Consider the following 19,272-nt stretch of genomic DNA (forward strand, 5'->3'; position numbering starts at 1 on the left):
TATAAGGATATTAGAAGTCACTAAGGAATGAATAGAAATACAATAATTAGAATTTGATGATATTGTCCCTTTAAGTGCTAGTGAGAGAGATTTCCATGGTTTGGATGAGAGTGAGGGGTTGGCCGGTTGGCCGCCCTGTGCAGTTTCTAGAGAGTGATTGGGAGACAGACTCAGGTGCTTGTGTCTCAGTGACTGGGTGCTGCCAGGGTGCAGGGATTGCGTCTGTGATAAAACTGCTACTTGTCTCCCCGAGTGCCTGGAGTGTAATTGTACAGGTGGACCGGGAGGCTCGCTGCCAAATACTTTTGGTTTAGAGGGAGTGGTGGGAGTGAATTCTTGTAGCCACTCCTAGGAAAGCTTTGCTGCCTTCACACAAATCAATGACAACTTCCAGTCTGCCTCACACACATCCCACAGCTTCACTCATATTGTATATCCCGTCCTTCGGAAAGCCTGCTCCCTGCAACTGGAACGTCCCTGGGAAAGGCAGAGGCAGAAAGGTCAGTCATTATATTCCCATAAGGGCTATGAGGGGATCCCTGGCATTAAGCAACATTCATTCTCATTTATTGCTTGCACTGCTGGTATAGTGACTACAACTCCCAGCATGCTTAGCCTGATAACCCCCTCTCTAACAACACTTGTGCTAAGGATACTGGGAGTTGCTCCTGGACTTCTCACGCGCTGCACCCATCCTCTGGAACGCTCTTCCCCATCCCATTAGGCACCGCCAGACTCTCCAAGCCTTTAAACGGTCTCTTAAATCTCACCTTTTCACTCAAGCCTATAACCTAAACCCTCAGAAATGAGATTACCCACTGAGCCCCCCTAATCTTCCCTCATACACTCACTAACCACTGGGTTTCCACCTCTCTCCGCACTTACTGTCACTTTACACACCTACATGAACTCAAACTCCAGCTAGTTACCCTGACCTTATGTCTCAGCCCTCCCATTAGAATGTAAGCTCTTGCGAGCAGGGCCCTCCCCCTAGTGTCTCCGATCCTCATCCAATGTAACTGCAAACCATTTTTGTGTATTGTTTATAAGTACATGTTAACTGTTCTGTCTTTTGTACCTCTCTAGTCTGTAAAGCGCTGCGTAAACTGATGGCGCTATATAAATAATAATAATAATAATAATACAGCACGGAGTAGGGTGGCTAGTTTATCAGTGCAGGAGTAGTCATAGCAGTGCTTGTATCTTCAGAATGGATGTAATTTTATATGACTGTGCCCTATATGATTTCTATATTATAAATTGCATTATCACATTCACTGTGGGTGCCATGTTGGCTAATTCTCAAGCAGGGTCTCTTATTGGGAAACAATTACTTATCACTTTAAACTTCTGGTTGCTAGGACCACTGGCCCAAGTGACCAGATTGGTGTGAATATCAGACTGAAGGACTGAGAGGGTATGTCAAACCTCACAGTTCTGGTCAGAGAGGTTGCTGGCTTTCATATTGCAGGGTTTTTGGGCCCAAGGTCCATTTCATTTGCGGTTCTGCAAGAGCTCAATGCTTTAGGTGTCCCATAGCTTGTTGGGGGCTAGAGGCTATCTTAGGCTTATGTTACCCCTCAGGAATTTACTTTGGCTGTTGGCTACTGAGCATGCTCAGTTCTTCTCAGCTTCGATGACTAAACACGCCCTCCAGTTTAGTAACCAATGAAGACATGTCATTGCTGGTTACCATAGAAACTCCACTCTCGCTGTCTGCTCCTGGTTTTTTCCCCTAACCTCCTCTCCTGAGCTCAGCTTAACCATTACAATGCTCGGTCAATATTCTCTGCCCGTGTAAGCCCGCATCCTTGATGAACTTTACAGCGCATATATGTAGTATACAGATGGAATGTTACTGATGATGTGTCAGAACATTGAAAGCCGCTATTTGTTTAGGAAAATGTGAAGGCTCTGGCAAATGGAGGGGGTATATGCAGTACAAATGGGAGGAGATGTCCTTTAAAGCTCATGAACCCCCTAATAAATATGATAAGGATATCAGTAGTTACTTCAGTATCTTGTAACCATATAATCCCAATTTATTTTATTATATTTTATTATAGTTACATATTTTTCAAACTGAATATAACTGATAAAAATTATAACTAGTAGCCTAAAATATGATCTATTTTTTCATTGGCAGAGGGTTAGTGACCCAAACAAACAAACAAACAAACAGAGCATTTTCAATTCTAAGCTGGGCAAGGCAGAGTTGGGAGCAGTATAATGTAGGTTCACCTATAACATAACTGAGTAAAACGCGGAGTTGAACTTCTCCTTCCCTCGGTTTATATGTATTTAATTGGGACATTTGTTTGACACGAGCGCCAATGGGGTTTTAGGGAAGCAGAAATGAGAAGTTTTATTTGCTTTCTCATTTCACAAATCTCTGTACAATGGGGCGGCAAATAATCACCAGTGAATAGCTCTTTCTGTGCCAAACTGCCGGCTGTAGGGGGCTGGGGAACAGGTGAAACCTGGGTTTGTACAAGGGATTATTTTATTATTGTCTGCTCTGCTTAATTAAAGCAAACAATGTTCTCACACTCTGTTCTTCTCTTATGGTTGCAGTTGCCAGTAAATAAGGTGTATGGGGAAGCGCACCCTAATTCCTGTCTTCTTTCTGCCCAGTACCCATACCATGGCAAGAAGGTGACAGTAAGACAAGATGGAGAGCATAGGGCAAGATAGAGACTGTAGGGCAAGATGGAGACAGTAGGGCAAGATGGAGACTGTAGGGCAAGATAGAGGCTGTAGGGCAAGATGGAGACAGTAGGGCAAGATGGAGACAGTAGGGCAAGATGGAGACTGTAGGGCAAGATAGAGGCTGTAGGGCAAGATGGAGACAGTAGGGCAAGATGGAGACTGTAGGGCAAGATGGAGACAGTAGGGCAAGATGGAGACAGTAGGGCAAGATGGAGACTGTAGGGCAAGATAGAGGCTGTAGGGCAAGATGGAGACAGTAGGGCAAGATGGAGACTGTAGGGCAAGATGGAGACAGTAGGGCAAGATGGAGACAGTAGGGCAAGATGGAGACAGTAGGGCAAGATGGAGACAGTAGGGCAAGATGGATATAGCACAACAAGATGGAGACAGTAGGATAAGGTGGAGACAGTAGGATAAGGTGGAGACAGTAGGACAAGATGGGGACAGCAAAACAAGATGAAGACAGTAGAACAAGGTGGAGACAGTAGGACAAGATGAGGACAGTAGGACAATATGGAGACAGTAGGACAAGGTGGAGACAGTAGAACAAGATGGGGACAGTAGGGCAAGATGGGGACAGTAGGACAAGATGGGGACAGTAGGACAAGGTGGAGACAGTAGAACAAGATGGATATAGTACAACAAGATGGAGACAGTAGGACAAGATGGAGACAGTAGGACAAGATGGAGACAGTAGGACAAGATGGGGACAGTAGGGCAAGATATGGACAGTAGGGCAAGATGGAGACAGTAGGACAAGATGGGGACAGTAGGGCAAGATGGAGACAGTAGGGCAAGATGGAGACAGTAGGGAATAATGGAGACAGTAGGGCAAGATGGAGACAGTAGGACAAGATGGGGACAGTAGGACAAGATGGGGACAGTAGGACAAGATGGGGACAGTAGGGCAAGATATGGACAGTAGGGCAAGATGGAGACAGTAGGACAAGATGGAGACAGTGGGACAAGACGGGGACACACAACAAGATGGCAACTATCTTTTGGGCAGGGCTCTCTTCCCCTCTTGTATCGGTTACTGATTGCTTTATATGTTACTCCTTGTAGAGTGTAAGCTCTTTTGGGCAGGGCTCCCTTCCCCTCCTGTATCGGTTATTGATTGCTTTATATGTTACTCCTTGTAGAGTGTAAGCTCTTTTGGGCAGGGCTCCCTTCCCCTCCTGTATCGGTTACTGATTGCTTTATATGTTACTCCTTGTAGAGTGTAAGCTCTTTTGGGCAGGGCTCCCTTCCCCTCCTGTATCGGTTACTGATTGCTTTATATGTTACTCCTTGTAGAGTGTAAGCTCTTTTGGGCAGGGCTCTCTTCCCCTCTTGTATCGGTTACTGATTGCTTTATATGTTACTCCTTGTAGAGTGTAAGCTCTTTTGGGCAGGGCTCCCTTCCCCTCCTGTATCGGTTACTGATTGCTTTATATGTTACTCCTTGTAGAGTGTAAGCTCTTTTGGGCAGGGCTCCCTTCCCCTCTTGTATCGGTTACTGATTGCTTTATATGTTACTCCTTGTAGAGTGTAAGCTCTTTTGGGCAGGGCTCTCTTCCCCTCTTGTATCGGTTATTGGTTGCTTTATATGTTACTCTGTATGCCCAATGTATGTAACCCACTTATTGTACAGCGCTGCGGGATATGTTGGCACTTTATACATACATGTTAATAAATAATAATAATCTGCCAAATGCTGTTCCTCACAGGTAAAATGCAGACACAGCCCCCATTTATACTAGAATACAAATGAAGCAAGACCTCAGGACCTATCAGTAGCTTAAAATAATGACTTGCACTCCAAGATTCCAACTTGGATCAGTACCAGATCCCTTCAAAAAGATAAAATGCAGGCTTTTCTGCTAAAAATCTTCATTACAGATAGGACAGAGCATGATAAAAAGTAATAACAGGGATTTTAGATGTTTAAGTGTTGCCTTTCTTCTTTGGTTGAATCTCGTGTCTACCTTAGGGTGGCAGTTAGGCTGGGGAGTTGGCTTTGGGATACTCTCACTGTATGAACTGCCTGACTATGCCTTTAGGGGGCACTTTATTGGTTTTGCACTTTCAGTGACTCGTTATGTGATGCACTCCTAGGGGTAAGGAGGCACTGGAATATGGGAGGATATGGAGGTATCTCAGATGAGGGGGTGGTATATACAAAACTCCTAACAATTAATCAGTGACTAGCTTTGATTGGTGGGACTTATGAACAGTAAAATACTGATTTGTTGCTATGGGTACACATAAGTAGCAGTAGCTTTGGGGGCCACACTGTGCCAGGGAGAGATTCTGGGTAGGGACAGAGGTGCCACTCTTGCACAAACAACTCTTTCCTTCTCCCTTTCTCCTTCTCTCCCTCTCCGTTCCTCCCTTCTATAATCTGTGTGTGTGTGTGGGAGGGAGGGCGAGACTGCGGGACCCCACCCTGGATGATTACCACCCAGGTAATTTGGACTGTGGGTGCTCTCCGTCCACAGAAATATCACAGCAGAGCTTTTTAAAGTGAATCTGATGCTCATAAAGGATCCCAGCCCAGAAGGCTCAGGCATTAACCTATTCACATACACGTATCTCTCGTCATTCCTTATTGGCCCAAGAACTATATATATATGATATAATCCATTGTGTGCGTCAGTCACCCCCCAACATGTACCCTCGGTTCTATAGGGATTCACATATATTGATATATTATATTTATATACAGTACAGCACCATCAGTGACATTTACATCTGCAAACAGTACAAGGGTGCTGGAAAGTTCATGCAATCAAGAGTGCAGGCTTACACGGGCAGAATTTAGTTTTATAAAACATTTCTGCTTGGATTGAGCACTGTAATGGTTAAACCAAGCTCAGCAGAGGAAGTTGGGAGAAAAAATGGGAGCAGACAGCTAGAGAAGAGTTTCTATGGGAACTGGCAATGCCATCTATTCATTGGCTGCTAGACTGGCAGGTGTGTTAAATAAGCTGAGCTTAGATGAACTGAGCATGCCCAGTAGCCTACAGCCAAATGGCATGCTGCAGTCTTACTATTAACCTTTGAATAACCAGAGTGGCAGGCATTGAAAGATTTCAAAAATGCTGTTTGCTGATTACATTTTTTATATGGGGGGGTTTACATGTACTTTAAAATTTCCAGTGCAAATAGGGGTTATGTAATAAAAGACACTAAGTTTGTCCAATTGAAGTAACCAATAGCAACCAATCAGCAGGAGGCATTTACTGGTCACCTGTTTAAAACCAAACATCTTATTGGTTGCCATGGGTTACTGCTCCTGGGCAAACTAAGTGCCTTTTATTACATAACCACTTAGACTGTAAGCTCTATGGGGCAGGGACCTCCTTCCTACTGTGTCTCATACCCCATGGCACTTATTCCCTGTGTATTTATACTTATTTATTGTATTTATTATAACACTTGCCCTCCCTGTGTGTAATTGTGTATATTGTAAGACTGTACAGCACTGCGTATCCTTGTGGCGCTTTATAAATAAAGTTATACATACATACATACATACATATAGGGGCTATAGGATTCAAATAATTAAAATACAGTCCAACCCTGAATTTGTTTTCCCGAGGACCACAGAAAAATGTTGTTAATTCTGGTAAAACATCAAATCCGGGAGGGAAACAACCTGCATTGGGGCCACGAGAAAACAGCATATTTTTCGGGAAAGCTTCCGGGCGCATAAAATCCACAGGGGGCGTGGCTATGGTGTGGCGATTGTTAATTGGCCAATCGCCAAATCAATCTTAGAGAATCCTGCCCAGTTTTCCAAAACCAGGCTGTCCAGGTCGAAACCGGACCGGTCACATCCCTACCTGCCCCCTCACTAGCTTCCAGATCTCAACTGCCCCCAACATTGTCCCCTGATGTCCCTAACATGCCCATTTGCTATGTCCCCCGGTGTCACCACTTTGCCTCCCCGGTGTCACCACTTTGCCTCCCCGGTGTCACCACTTTGCCTCCTCGGTGTCACCACTTTGCCTCCCCGGTGTCACCACTTTGCCTCCCCGGTGTCACCACTTTGCCTCCCCGGTGTCACCACTTTGCCTCCCCGGTGTCACCACTTTGCCTCCCCGGTGTCACCACTTTGCCTCCCCGGTGTCACCACTTTGCCTCCCCGGTGTCACCACTTTGCCTCCCCGGTGTCACCACTTTGCCTCCCCGGTGTCACCACTTTGCCTCCCCGTTGTCACCACTTTGCCTCCCCGGTGTCACCACTTTGCCTCCCCGGTGTCACCACTTTGCCTCCCCTTGATGCCACAGTTCAGTTCTATAGACTGGCAAGGGTGGCGTAGAGCCTGCTTTAAAGGGATAGCAAGCTTACCCTATGCCAAACATCCTGCCCCCCAGAGCTGCCCCCATAACACCACTCTGAGTTTGGTGGCTTTACGTGGCCTTGGTGCAGGAGAGGCGGAGACTCACAGATTGTATTGTATTTAATTACGTGCAAAAATAATTGAATTAGTAAGTGATGGGAATTTCAAAGCACAGACTGGAATAAGGTTCCTGCTCTAAAGAGCTTACAATCAATGAAGAAGAGGAGAGAGAAAGGAAAAGGGGAGGGGCATTAGTGCATAAGTGCATCGTGGGTAAATGTTGTGCGCACTTTACCTGCCCAGATTTTGGGTTTGGTCGGTATTTTCCTTGGGCTGGAGGCACTAGATATGAATAGAGGGAGGGGATCGGGGGGGTAGGGTGCCAACATAACCTGGGAGACTCCCCCGTGTTACTCACAGGTAGGTATGTGTTGGAACAGGCGCGTGACCCTGCCATACAATTACACCCAATACAAAGCAAGACCCGATTCCTTTTAATCTTTTCAACAATTCAGTGAATAGTTCTGGGGGGGGGGGGGGCAGTCCTGGTGCTTCAGATTGAGTTTGGTGCCAAGGCAGGAGGCTAAAGGGACTGTCTGTGAGGGTTCAGGAGATGCCACGGGCACTGCCACCACTACAGGCACCTCTGTGAGAGTGCAAAGGCACCCCGATGTATATAATAATATATAATAATAGGGCTCATTTATGTATGGCGGGGCACATTCAGCAGCTCTGTATTCACAAGGGATGGTCTGGGGGTGGCAATTGGTTGCCCTCTTGGTTGCCCCCAGACTAGGCATTGTATGAGACACCCCTACGAGACACCCCCAATCTGTCATGGGTTCTTTCATTCCTGCAGAAGGGAAACCAGAGAGATTATTATACACCAATTTTTACAGCTTTTTCTGAGGTGTGTAAATACCCCCGCTTCCCCCCCCCGCCTGCACGTTTGCCCCCCCCCCCCCCACGCAGCTTGTTAGGTTATGGGCCCAGGAATATTCTTGGCCAGGCAGCCAGCATTGAGTTTCCACCTGTCCAGTTCAGAACCGGGCAGCCTTGTTGTCCAGACAATTTTCTCCTGGGACCCCCAATCTCCCCAATCTGTGCCCCATTCTGCCCAACATGGGTTTATAGTTAGTCGGACCTGGAGGGTAACCGACTTCTCCTATGTTGTATCAACAGTCAGAACCAGAGGACAGAAAGAGCTAAACAGTATGTTTACTGGTTGTTTAGAATGACATTTACTTTCATTGGGCAAAAACATATTTTTGGGTGTAGTTCCCCTTTAACTGTCTCGACTCTGATTTTACAGATTTTCCCGTGTAGGAGCCAAGGGCTCTGCCTACTAAGCAGTAACCCAATAGCAGAGAATTGGATTTCCAAGTTCTCTCTGCGGCCATTATGCCCTTCTTTTCTATGCGGGGGCCCTTTCCTTTGCTTGGCTGGGTGTTCGTGCCACTATTGTTTTGCCCTAATCCCACTGCGCAGGGCAGGTATGGAGAAGGCTGAGCGCACCTTAGGTGAACTTGGCAGGGCCTTGCCCCAAGTGTATTGTATACACAAGCATTGTTTCCCCACTCACACAGGGCGAGTTCTGCTCAGCCTCAGCCCTATGGCCTGCAGCACTGTCGTACTAAGCTCCGCCCAGAGGCACCACGGGGCATAGGGACCCAAACTGGGGCCAGCAATAGGGTGGGGCAGAGGTGGCACCCCAGCAACAGAGGAAAGGGGCACAGATTATATCTGGAAGGAGGAGAGGGGAGTTGCAGTTGCACATATTGTGTGAAAAAATGCCATTCATTAAAGGTACTTTCACCTAAAGCTGCTCCACATAGTTGTACTGAGCACCTGTCCCGTATTGGGGACCCTGTAGCTTTACCAGCCGCCTACACTGGGCCAGACAGGCAGGGTCGGACTGGGGGGTGCAGGGCCTACTGGGGCTACCGCCCAAGGGGCCCTCCAGTTGCCCCCACCGGCTGTGTCCCTTAACCCCCCCCCCGCTGGGGTCAGGCAGGGGGAGTGCCGGCAAGGGTCGGGTATGGGCCACTAGGCCCACTAGGGCTGGGGCCCACCGGGCCAGTCCCACCCTGCTGACAGGCTTCTGTTTTATACTAATTATTATTATTTTTCTATCGCTTTGCTGCTCATTTCAGGCCCTTTGTTCATCCGCTTGTGCTGTGATTTTTAGATTGCTTGCCCTGCTGGCTAGGGGGGAGTGGCCCAGGATTCGGCCCTGGATTTGGCTTAATTCCAGCAATTCTTGAAGGTTTCAGATTTGGCTAATTCCAAACCATTAAGCCACTATTAAGCTATTTGCAGTTTTAGACTGCTAATATCAAGTTGTTGGCTCTATAGCTCACTTTTAAGGTCGGTCGGTGTGTTAGCGATCCTTACTGTCTATGCACTTTCCTATATAGACCGTTAACCCCGGTATTGCTAACTCTCTGTTGAGCCTAAAGCTGTCTAAAACTGCAAATAACACAGAAACCACTAAAAATGCAAAATAAATGCAAATTGTAAACATGATCACAAAAGCACCCTGAGAATGTTTGGTTTTGGTTTATATATTCCGACACTGTGGAGGGTTCGGTATTTGGCCAAATCAAAAATGAATGTGTTTAGTGCATGCCTATTGATTAACCCCTAGCAAATAGATTTAAATTCTAAAAGATGCTAAAAAAATTTGAAGGGGTTGTTCTCCTTTTAGTATGATGTAGTGAAGGCTTTTCTGAGACAATTTGCAATTGGTCTTCATTTTTTTTTTATTATTTGTGGTTTTTGAATAATTTAGCTTTGTGTTCAGCAGCTCTCCAGGTTGGAATTTCAGCAGCTATGTGGTTACTATGGCCCAATTTAACCTAGTAACCAGGCAGTGGCTTGTAAAAGCAACAGGAATATTGATAGAAAAGGGCCTACATAGAAAGATAAGTACCTGTAATATAAAATAACAATACAATTGTAGCCTCATAGAGCAATAGTTTTTGGTGGCCGGGGTCAGTGACCCCCATTTGAAAGCTGAAAAGAGTTAGAAGTGAAAGGCAAATAACTCAAAAACTATGGAAAATAAAAAATTAAGACCAACTGAAAAGTTGCTAAGAATAGGACAATCTATAGCATACTAAACGTTAACCTGAAGGTGAACCACCCTTTTATATAATAAAAAAACCCACAAAATATACAAAATGAAGACCAACTGCAAGTAGAATTCTGCCTTCTACACGTTAGTTACTGACATTCCATTCCAAGTTGGGAGGCAATTTGTAAGGTGAGAGTGAGACAATGGCTGCTAATGCAAGGCTGAAGCGACAAGCCGAGTCAGTAATAGGTGCTTGGGGGGAATACAGCAATTTAAATAAATATACAATCAGGCAGAGGGAGTTTCAGGCCGGTCCCGCTTGACTGAGACTAAACAGGCCGCAGACAGTGACACACTGCATTTTCTAATTCACTTTCAGAGAGAATAATGTAATGTATTGGCTGCCCTGCGCTTGGGCCTGTTAGTGGCTGAGGGTTATTAGAAGGGATTAAGGGGGAAGCTGCATGGCATATTCTGTAACACGATTTGTCACTCCCGCATTTACTAACGTACAGAGTGACATCTGCAAGGAAATACAGGAACCCCCCTGGGTAAATCCATTCTGATGCGCAGGGGGATTGGTCCCTAGAGCCACTGCAATCAGGCAAAATATGGATCCGCTGGGCTGGAACTAGGGGTAGGCACGTGCCTAGGGGGCGACGGTGGGGGCAATAGGCACTTGCCTCTTCTGTCTGATACCCCTAGTCCGTGCCCTCGCCCCCCCCTCTCTGTCGCTACAGCGCCTGCGTAAATTCATTCCCTGGAATTGGGTACCCGGGGCCCGGGTAGGTACAGTGCCGGGAAACCATAAGGAAAGGTTTCCAGATCAGGTGCAAAATCAGGGACACCTGTAACATACACCTGTTATCCAGAATGCTCGGGACCAAGGGTATTCCGGATAAGGAGTCTTTCCGTAATTTGGATCTCCATACCTTAAGTCTACTAAAAAATCAGAAAACCATTAATAAAACCCAATAGGATTGTTTTGCCTCCAATAAGGGGTAATTATATCTTAGTTGGGATCAAGTACAGGTACTGTTTTATTATTACAGAGAAAAGGGAATCATTTAACCATGAAATAAACCCAATAGGGCTGTTCTGCCCCAATAAGGGGTAATTATATCTTAGTTGGGATCAAGTACAGGTACTGTTTTATTATTACAGAGAAAAGGGAATCATTTAACCATGAAATAAACCCAATAGGGCTGTTCTGCCCCCAATAAGGGGTAATTATATCTTAGTTGGGATCAAGTACAGGTACTGTTTTATTATTACAGAGAAAAGGGAATCATTTAACCATGAAATAAACCCAATAGGGCTGTTCTGCCCCAATAAGGGGTAATTATATCTTAGTTGGGATCAAGTACAGGTACTGTTTTATTATTACAGAGAAAAGGGAATCATTTAACCATGAAATAAACCCAATAGGGCTGTTCTGCCCCAATAAGGGGTAATTATATCTTAGTTGGGATCAAGTACAGGTACTGTTTTATTATTACAGAGAAAAGGGAATCATTTAACCATGAAATAAACCCAATAGGGCTGTTCTGCCCCAATAAGGGGTAATTATATCTTAGTTGGGATCAAGTACAGGTACTGTTTTATTATTACAGAGAAAAGGGAATCATTTAACCATTAAATAAACCCAATAGGGCTGTTCTGCCCCAATAAGGGGTAATTATATCTTAGTTGGGATCAAGTACAGGTACTGTTTTATTATTACAGAGAAAAGGGAATCATTTAACCATTAAATAAACCCAATAGGGCTGTTCTGCCCCCAATAAGGGGTAATTATATCTTAGTTGGGATCAAGTACAGGTACTGTTTTATTATTACAGAGAAAAGGGAATCATTTAACCATTAAATAAACCCAATAGGACTGTTCTGCCCCCAATAAGGGGTAATTATATCTTAGTTGGGATCAAGTACAGGTACTGTTTTATTATTACAGAGAAAAGGGAATCATTTAACCATTAAATAAACCCAATAGGACTGTTCTGCCCCCAATAAGGGGTAATTATATCTTAGTTGGGATCAAGTACAGGTACTGTTTTATTATTCTGAATTATTTCAGAAATTCTGAATTATTTGATTAAAATGGAGTCTATGGCAGACAGGCTTTCTGTAATTCTGAGCTTTCTGGATAATGGGTTTCCGGATAAGGGATCCCATACCTGTACAGCAAAAAGGGCTGCATAGATGTATTTACTATAATCAGATGATACACAGCACAGCCCAGCAACATGCATTTATTAGAAGGCTCTCTGATTTATTAAATGGTCTGGTAATATTACCATAAAAGTAACCCGCCATTTTTACTTTAATGATACTTCCCCTTTAAAATGCCCCAGGCCAGAAGGAGCTCCTATGAGTCTCAGTTTTCCTGATCCTGGTAATTAAGGCAATTATGTGCTTCTTGCTCAAACTGGAATATTAAGGATATAGGTATTCTGCTTCCATGAGCAAACTCCGGATACACTATAAACACTGCCCAGCATGGAGGCGGAATGTTCTATGGGCAGAGAGTTTGGCAGCAAGAGACTGGGGTTACTGGGACAGCAGGAATAATAGGGTATGATGGAGATATTAGGCTCTGAGAAACTCTATAAGTTTACAATAATTTTTGGGTTAAGATCCCCTTTAAGAGGGGGCGTGTCTTCCCAGCGATGCAGGAAGAGGAAATGTCATGTGACAGTCTAAACTGTTTATTTAATGAGGCCCCACACCCTTAATGGCGCTATTTTTAGTTAATTACGTGGCACAATATGCCCTGGTGTTAGGCCTACGGCTGCCCACAAAGGGGCAGATCCACTGCTTCACTTTATGGCTGAAGGAGCAAATCAGGGGCAAATAGGGTTTTCTGGAAGGTCACTTAGTCCATTGGCCAATGATCTCTTACAGGAGAAGGAAAGGTAATCTCACCAATTCATAATAGTGATGTGCAGGTCGGCAAAAAGCCAAATCATACCTGAGCCCACCTGCTGATTGGTTGCTATTGGTTACTAGACCTGCACCTGTTTTTACATTTCTAACCCGGACTAGAGTCACTAAATCTGCCCTGCTCTCCTGCTGTCGTGCAGCAATGGATTCTGGGGGTCCTTAAAGGGGAAGTTCAGCTTGAAATGAACTGTAACTATGTTATAGGTGGAACCATTTCAGTTGGTTTCTATTGTGCAATATGAATACAATGTCTGGTGCCGTATAAATCTGCTGGTACTTGGAAAGCAGGCAGGTCAGCATAGGGTTAACAGGATACATGAAATCTTTCTTTATCAGAATAAGGCTTCTTAGGAAGTGGCTGCGGCCTCTCCATCCCCATAACCCCCTTGGTGCTACTGAGGGCCTGAGCGCTGCGGGGCCACACCCGACTTTGGCTGATCTGCTGGGGAGTCATTAGCTGGGAAATGATTCACTTGATCCCACGCTCCCGGCTCCCAGTAACAGTGGTACGGCTCTGGGATGGCTCCAGTAAGGTCCTGCCCCGGCCATTTAACCCCCTAGCAGTTAGGCAGATCCTCACCCTTCTCATCAGATTCATGGGATGTTACAGTGATTCCATGGGAAGGGAGATACCCAGCTTTGTGCCGGGGGGGGGGGCTTGGACTCACAATGATGCCAAAAGGGTAACTGGGGGGCCAGGTAGCAGTACAACCCTAGTTTGTTTACCCTCCTACAGGGAGGACATTTTAAGCTCCACCCCTGATGTGACCTGGCCACACCCAGCTTACCGCAGACACTCCCCTGATCTGCCTTAAACCTTCCCTGCGTTCCCTAAGGCTGACGCTTTCAGGGGTCTGTTTATATGGACACTGGTGTAACTAGATGTTACTGGGCCCCACAGCAAATTCCATTTAGGGCCCCCAAAACATTAATAAATGGACCGGTCCTACCAAGATATATTGAAATTGCTCATTTATTTATGACCCATCTGTGTCCCCTACAACCGCAGGGCCTGCATCCTCTATAGTTACACCCCTGAATATGGACTGTGCCTCTTAAACTGGCAACATGGCAAACTGTTTGATTTTCCTTGATCACTGCCTTCCACTGATCATTTGTTTCTAGATACTGAGCTCTGCATAAACAAAACCCTTCCTTCCCTAAGCTGCATCCTTTGTTAGGCTTTGAGATAAGGAGCAGTTATTATATAAAAGAGTTCTTCTGTTTGCTGTTTTGTTACTACCAGAACCAGGAAACTGGTATTTAGGCAAAAAGTTCAGCACAAACCCTATTTATGAAGCTCATGTGGAAAAGGGGATTATACTGTCCTACTCCCCCTTAAACGGGTTTTAAAGGCCCAATATGCCTTTTTTTTTCTTTACAGTTCACTTTAGTATCACCAAAGCCCTGCCGGCCCCCAGTAGTTCCACCACTGCATATATGTGTGAGGAGTCGATTATCTTGCCTCCCCAACTGGAAACTCTAAATGGCAACTTAGCATTAACTAAGGCATAGTACAGGGCTGCACAGATACCAGTACAGGCTGCAGCATATACCAATAAATAACCATTTCATTTGTACATGTCTGATTTTAAGGGGTACGATGTACGTTGTTTTGATCACTGCTGCTACTCGACCCTGATTGCTCCTCACCACTTGTAATTCGAAGTCGCAATTTCCCCCCCCCCCACCCCAAGTTGTTGGGGCCCCCCTGCCTGTGGGTTATACCATCAGGCTATGAAAGGGGGGTGACCTATCCCTGGTAGGAACTGCGCAGAGGGGGGTGAAACTAAGAGATCATGGTGCCGAGGGACACTGGGAAAGTTGGAGTGAGCGGCGAGTATGGCGGTGCCAGCAGAGTGGTCATTCCTATTGGGGTTTCTTTTTCCTCAGTTACATCCGCCTTTGGCCAACTTGCCCTTAGATCCTGCCGGTACCTGCGCCGCTGGCAGCCAAGAGCTTGGTCAAACATTCTGACATTTAGTGTTTGCATTGTTGCCGACACCCAGCTCCCCCCACCCAACACTAAGAATACAACTCTGTGTTACCCTCTCCCCACCCTGCTGCCAGTGAGTCAGCGCAGCCTTTCCACTCGCATCTGGTCTTCATTTAACTGCAACCAGCCAACCCCTGCTTTATATATCCCTTATATCCCACTGACGGGGGCAAATACTGTAATGTTGGGGGTAAACTACAGCCAGATTTATCTACCACTACAGAACTGCTTGGGAGAAAGGGTATAAGGATATGGGCCAACCTGTGTCTCAGCCGCGGCTATAGTTATACAAAAGGAATAAAAGGGGATGTAAACCCAAAAATAAAATATTACCTAATAGAAGAAACTTCCCAATATACTAAGCCAGTGATCCCCAACCAGTGGCTCAGGGGCAACATGTTGCTCCCCAACCCCTTGGGTGTTGCTCTCAGTGCCCCCAAACCAGGGAGTTATTTTTGAATTCCTGACTTGGGGGCAAGTTTTGGTTGAATAAAAACAAGATTTCCTACCAAATAAAGCCCCTGTAAGCTGATTGGGTGCATAGAGGCCCCTAATAGCCAATCACAGCCCTTATTTGGCTCCTGCATGAACTGTTATGGTGCTTGTGTTGCTCCCCAAGTCTTTTTACATTTGACTGTGGCTCCCGAGTAAGAAAGGTTGGGGACCCCTGTACTAAGGTTACCATCCGTCTCTGTTTCAGGGGCACTGACCCCATTTTAGATTCCCTGTCCCCTTGGTAAATTGACCCTGGCAAGCGTCCCCACCTCTCAAAGCTGTCCCCGGGGCAACAGGACAGGTATTCCAGGACAGAAGGAAGAAAGGGGTGATCTTCTGTCGTCCGCAAACTTCCTGTGCCAGGTTTTCTGTTGCTGAAGGAAGGAAACTGTATAAAATTATTTTGGAGCTGTTCTAGGGGAATATACACTGTCGGACCGGCCCACCAGGATACCAGGAAAACTCCCGGTGGGCCCAGGTGTCAGTGGGCCCTCCTGCTCCTGACTATTTGGCCTGTTTCATGGTCATACCCTATTTCTGAATGGAAAGAAAGAGGAGAAATAGATGGAGGAATAGATGCTAGCATGTAAATAAAAGAGACTAGGAGAATAAAGAGGTTGGGTGAGGAAAGGAGGAAAATAGTTTGGAGAGTGGGACTATGGTCTAAAGTTTTCTGGTGGGCCCCTGGGGTCCCAGTCCGACACTGGAAATATATTACAATAAAGATTTGTTAGGGGGAACAAATCACTTGAAAATTCAGGGACACGTCTAGAAAATCCAGCTAGCAGGGTTGAACCAAGTGCAGTTTTAATACAATCAGTGCTGCCCTGTAACATGTATGCATTAGACATGTCCCTGAATTTTCAAGTGACCTGGTCACCGTAAAATATCTGGCTGTGATGTAAGGCAATAGGGGAGTGGCCAAAAAGTGGGCATGCCTTTCAAAATTTTGCATGGGCGTGGGTTGGAAAATTTCCAGAAGGGGAATGACTGGTTATTGGGCCCCACAGCTACATCATTGGGCCCCTACACTTACGCAATTGACGTAACTTATGGAAAAACTTACGCTACTTTCAAAAAAACCTACGTAACTTCCGTACATGGCAGTGACGGGTGCCTCTCCTATAGGACGTTTTGTATCGTTTTTATTTTATTTTTGACTTAACAGATGCAGATTCATCATCCTGATTTTTTTTTTGTGGTTTGACTGGGCAAGGGCTGAGTCTGTATTCGGAGAGGAAGGACCCCACCCAGGGTAGGTTGCTACACTCATCATTCTCTTTTCCCCTTTGCTCTATTTAGAGGGGTAGGAGGGAGGGACGTTTCCTCCAATCACCTGCACTGTAACTGCCGTTGGCTTTAAGCAGAAAGAGAAGATAACAGGGCATGTGTTTCCTGCAGGGCAGCGCTGGGCTTGGGTGCGGGCAGCAGCTGGGGGCACAGGGGATAAATATAAACTCCCACCACTTTCTCTATTTAAACTCCTAGTTCCCTTTGTAGGATGTACGTATCTGCACATGTGTCTTTATTCAACCTCAGCTACCTTGTCTGGCAGTAAGCTTGCTCATGATTGGCCAGATCAATAGATACCTGGCTTGGTAGCGCAGTGATAAAACTTCCTGCTCCAGAATTCCCCCGATGACAAATGTATATGATATATTAGAGACTGTATATTTATCCGGTGTGAATAATGTCATTTCTGGCAGAGATTCCTGGAAAAGTTTCTTTTTCCGACAGTGCGAGGCGCAGACAGAGAGAGGGAGAGATAGGAAGGGAAGAGACCGCTTCTCTTTATAGATTAAGCACAGAACTAAATCGGCTCCCCAAACCCAGATTATTTTTGGCTACAGAAATAAACGACAGATCTGTATAAAAAGCACAGCTACAACAACAGAGTGTGTCTAGCTAAGTCTCTACTAACAATTCTAAGTTTTACTTACCCTTTATTTATATAGTGCTGAAATATTCTGCAGAGCCTAGCAAATCACTCCCTTACCAGAGGAGCTAACAATCTTACTCTAACACACAGGGCTGTATCTGGGTCTGGTCCCATCTATCAGCTCCACTGAGGGGTTCAAGTGACCAATGGCAGCTGGGGGGCAATATTTTTATAGCCCCCCCCCCCAAGCATGTTCCCTTGAGTGCCTATATTAGGGTTGCCACCTTTTGGCCTTAATTATACTGGCCTTAAGGTGGCCATACACGTTAAGATCCGCCCACCCATAGGTGGGGATATCGGGAGCGGATCATCTCCCGATATCCCCACCTATGGGTGGACGATACCGGGTGAATTTAGGCTAATTCAAACACCGGTAATAGGCAGCTAATCGGCCCTCGTAGGGGCACAAACTGCACTATTTATTGGGCTGGTGGGGGGCTCTTTGGGCCTCTGTGTAATTAGAATGCCAGGGGAGATCACAAGGGGCTACAAACTAGGGGGTAGGCAGAGAGAAGTGGTACCTACCTGGCGCCCCCCATCTTTGTGCCCTAGGCAAGTGCCTCTTCTGCCTGCCCCTAGTTCCAGCCCTATCACTGTCACTGCACTTTGTGCATCCACTATGGCACTTTTATCCATTTCTATACGTTGAAGCACTGGGAGTGGACTCTATCAGTGACATGATGGGGGCCCCCCCGATGGCATTTTTAGACTTGCCCGGTCAATCTGGCCAACATTATAGCCCCATACAGAGGCCAATAAGCTGCTGGCTCACCCACACGGAATCACCAGGTCCCTGGCACGTGTCTGGCCAGCTTTCTCATCGAGTCTCGGGGCTTTTATTGCTAATTCTACAAAGCTTCCAGACATAATGAACGTCAGACAGAAGCCCCCAAACTGTGCACAGATGTAGGACCCCGGCAGAAGAACATTTGTTTCCCTTTCCCGCTGTGCTCTGCTTTATATGTAAGGAAAGGCTGAGCAGCGCAAGTGATATTTAAGAGGCTTCCAGGCGGCTTTAGTTTCCTTTTTCGGTCTGTATCACTGTGGAAAAATGTTGTCCACCCAAAATTATAATGTTTTCTGTCAGAATCGGATGTGTGTAGCCCACAGGAAGAGTTGTTTTTAGCGGCTCAGTTGACTCGGAATAATATTTAGATCAGCTCTTACCCACCCATCCAGCTGTCAGTAAGTACCTAGTAAAGCTGCCCAAACACGGGCACAATTCAGCTGCCTATTTGGCCCCATCTGACCTTGCTGTATAGACACCCCTGACTGCCTCCTCAACAGAAGAATGGCCTGCTTTCTATTGGGCATGTATAAAATCCCTTTACGTAAGGACCAATAATCATTATATATTAGGTTGGCACACCAAAATCATTCTACACAACAAGCTGGGTGCTCACTGTAAGGGGGCTACCTGTAAAGGTGGTCATTTGGCAATGTCACCAAATGGGCAAATCTTACCCCGATATGTCTACCTTGGGTGGGCAATATTGTGCTAATGTGATAAGTTGGCCCTAGGTCCATACGATCACATTGCAATGAAAGGGGATAGGAAGAGTAGCAGCGAGGATCACATCAATGGGCTGATGCGGCCCCCCAATTCGACGAAAAATCAAGCTGAAATCTGCCTGTGAATGGCCTCCATTAGTCCCCAAGTCTGGAAAATCAGGTAATAGATTGAGGAATAAGGCACCCCAAAATATAAAAAAATCTTTATTACATTGTAGATACAAAAAACCCAATGTGTTTCAACCCCACACTGGTGCACAGTCCTCTCCCAAAGGGC

General features: G+C 45.8%; 1 protein-coding gene across 1 annotated transcript in view; it reads left to right on the forward strand.

The window, feature by feature from the left end:
* Nucleotides 1–274: 274 nt before the first annotated feature.
* The window catches only part of zbtb7c (zinc finger and BTB domain containing 7C), a 46,230-nt gene continuing 27,232 nt past the window's right edge, over nucleotides 275–19,272 (forward strand). The window contains exon 1 of the mRNA XM_004910340.4: nucleotides 275–500. The gene's annotated coding sequence lies outside the window, so the exon portion shown is untranslated. The remainder of the gene's footprint in view (nucleotides 501–19,272) is intronic.

The sequence above is a fragment of the Xenopus tropicalis genome, chromosome 1, assembly GCF_000004195.4.
Source record: "Xenopus tropicalis strain Nigerian chromosome 1, UCB_Xtro_10.0, whole genome shotgun sequence".
NCBI lineage: Eukaryota > Metazoa > Chordata > Amphibia > Anura > Pipidae > Xenopus > Xenopus tropicalis.